Here is a 3381-nt window from a genome sequence, read left to right on the forward strand (position 1 = left end):
AAGTATTAAGAAAAACAGTAATAAACAGGCAATACAGAAACATTGTTTTAATATGTTTGTTGGCTCTCAAGAAGTCTGCAGTGAGCAGTAATCAGTGATGCGAACGTTGTGATGCATTTTTTCATATTAATGCTTCGCATATGTTTAAAATGAGTAAAATACGTAAATATTACATGTTATTGTGTGTGCGCCTGTTACTACATTACATATATGCTTACAGCATGTATATAGAACCTTAATGGAGGTGTTTGGATGTTTATTAAGCATTTATAGGCAGAATATAGTAACTCCTATAGGCTCCATCGTAAGTGAACTTTTGATCGCATTTCTTTTCTATTTAGAATGCATTAAAAAAACAAAACATATGTGTTCTTGTCTTACATAAGGATTGTGAATGATGAGCAAAATTCCCCAAAAATGTGCTGTTCCCCTTTAAGTTAATTTGTTGCAATCAATTTAGACAGGTTTCAATTGTTATAATTAACAATTTTGGCCGTACATAATATATGTACATATGTAGCTAGTGTGACTATGGTTAAACAGCGCTTGTTGCTGGCATTATGTGGCATATGCAGGTTGCTTTAAGAAACGCAAAGAGCTCTGAAGAATGCTGCATAGTGTCATTGGCATGCAATGTAATTTGAATTGTCAAAGATACTTAATTATTAAATGTTCATAGGCTGTTTGTATATTTTATTTTTACCACGTAGTGTATGCATAACAATTCTCGCTAATTGTTGTGAGCCCAAAACATACTTCAAGTGACAGTTTATAGACAAATGTGCACTTTTTCTGTATTAAACTCACTTGTAATTTTTGATGTAGTAATTAGACTATGCCTACACCCTAACCTTAATCTAACCCAACTCTATTTTTACAGTATTTTACTCATTCGTATGTAGTTTGCATTTATTTTCAAGACAGATATTCTTTAAATATTTTATTCATTTTTATAATTGCAGTTACTGTTTAGTTAAAAAACACCACAAGAGGGAAAGAGACTTTTACTTTTACTTTGAAAAGTATAGAATCTTGCAGAAGGCCCGAGTGTGAGGCATGAGACTGTAGACGTGACACGGAAGGTCTCCAGGCTGCAGGCCAGAATGGGTCACGGGCAGAAACAGCAATTATAAGCATATATTTGCACTATGAGTGAGAAGTTTATATTTTATATTTTAAAGAGTTGGAGATCATTATGTTCAATAGACTGGTTAGCCTTGCGAATATGCCGACAATGGACCCCATTCAGCAATAAGTTCCTAACTTTTCCTCTTATCTTTCTTCCTAAGTGATTTCCTAAGAGGAGTCCATTCAAATTCATGACGTGTTCTTAAATGGCCAAATTGTTTCCACCTGCTGTTCTTAAGTTGCTGAATGCCAAATGATTAGCGCGTGCGTGTCTATCATAATTTGCAAATAAATACGACCTTATTTCCCCAATATGCATATGTAAACACCCTTAATTCCGTAATTTGCATAGGTAAACGTCCTTAATTCCCCATATAAGGGCACAAATCCGGCGGAAAAGCCGAACATCAAACACACGGAGAAAACACAAACAGATTACAGAAGAGAAATTGGTATTATCCCGCGGGGGAAATACATAATGTCAAAATGTAAGTTTAAGAAAGGGGGGATTTCTGAGGTAGCCTAAAGCGTTCAAATAAATATTTACTTCGGGCAAATAAGTATACATGGTCGTGAAATATGTGCTCCATCCCCAGGACACGATCTGCGGCATCTTGCAGTAGCAGCAAAAGCAATGCCATTGTGTGAGTTGAGTTGCAACAGGGTGTGAGAGGCCTGTTGGTCTTTTAAAGAGTCACCAATCACTAAATCAACGCCCCGGTAATTGATGATCGTGTGTGTGTGTGTGTGTGTGTGTGTGTGTGTGTGTGCGCACATAGTATTTTGAAATGTTTATATATTGCTCATTTTGCTGTATGTCTGTCTGTCTGTCTTATCTATCTATCTATCTATCTATCTATCTATCAATTACATTAATTTAACATTAGACAATAGAAGTAAGGGAACTTGTCACACTTAAGAACAAATAGGCCACTCTAAGAGTGCTCTGGAGCACTCGTAGATTTTGTTCTTACCTACAAACAAATCCCAGCTAAGAAAACATTGGTGAATACAAAAATCTCCTTAAAAACTTCGTAAGTGGGCCTAAGAACAAAATGTGTTCATAAGAACGGTTGCTGAATGGGGCTCATTGATTGTGTGAGCTTCAAAGTGGTTAGCATGAGTATTACATTTGGGAAGCCATCCATTGGCGGGCCAAATGAAAAGACTCGGTGGGCCAAATGTGGCCACTAGTTCCCAATTTGGGCAACCCTGGTTTAAGCTATATTATATTTTAACTTATATAACCCCTTGTCCAGCCTTCCCTCATCACTGGTTCCCTACAGCTTGAGGTTAAGGTGTGTGTCAGACAATGCCAATAACCCCCTTCTTCCTGAACACCTTTGACCTCACCGGCTCTTTGATGTTCCTGAGCTTCGCACAAACGTGCTGCAGTGGTTCCCCACTTTGGTCTAAGTTTGCCTGCCATCCTTCTGTTTCTTGTTTCCCACCACACCTCATCAAGCCGCATATGTTGCTGACAAGACACCCCGCCTCTTGTCGTGGATAGCTTTTCTAAGTTAACTCATTTCCAGCTCCCTTCCGCCATAGACACTGTCGGTCTAATTGTCCATGGCGTATCATGACGAGTGGCTGTCCGACAGTGGAAACCAATTCTTCTCTGTCCTCTGCAGCATTTTTATATTTTGTAACATTTTCCCTTTGTATGTGTTTTATGTTGTTTGTGTGTTTCTGTTTTTGGATCATTACTGAGTCTGGAGACTTTGGTAGTTGCTGCGGCTGCCACTATCGGCCACTGGAGCTTTGGGGTCCAAAGACAGGACGTTCCACTGACAGTTAAGCGTGTTTTATTGAGGAGTGAGCTGCCGGCGAGCCAATGAGAGTGCTGAAAGGGTGAGCCTCCTCTCACCGCTAAACACAAACATATGGACTTCTACAAAAACGTAGCTGTAATTCTAATCCTGTCTGTACACCTCCCACACACAATATACAATAAAACATTAGCTTTTTGTTTTATCATTATATTGATATTATATGTATAAGTGTCCAAGGGACACAAAATATGGAGAGGTAATCTGCAAAATGTGTTTTAATTAGCTCTTATTTGCATATGGACTTTTAAAAATGAGGTCTTAATAAGATGATGCTATAGGGTCTCCAATTGGCAACGAGTGTGTGTTGACACGATTTCTTATTGTCATCATTGTGTAACACAGAGTGTAGCACTAAGCACTCTTCCTCATCGCCACTCCTCCTCTTGTCAATCTCCTCCTCTCTTTCTGGGTATGGGTT

This window comes from Nerophis lumbriciformis, linkage group LG12, assembly GCF_033978685.3.
Source record: "Nerophis lumbriciformis linkage group LG12, RoL_Nlum_v2.1, whole genome shotgun sequence".
NCBI classification, from domain to species: Eukaryota; Metazoa; Chordata; class Actinopteri; order Syngnathiformes; family Syngnathidae; genus Nerophis; species Nerophis lumbriciformis.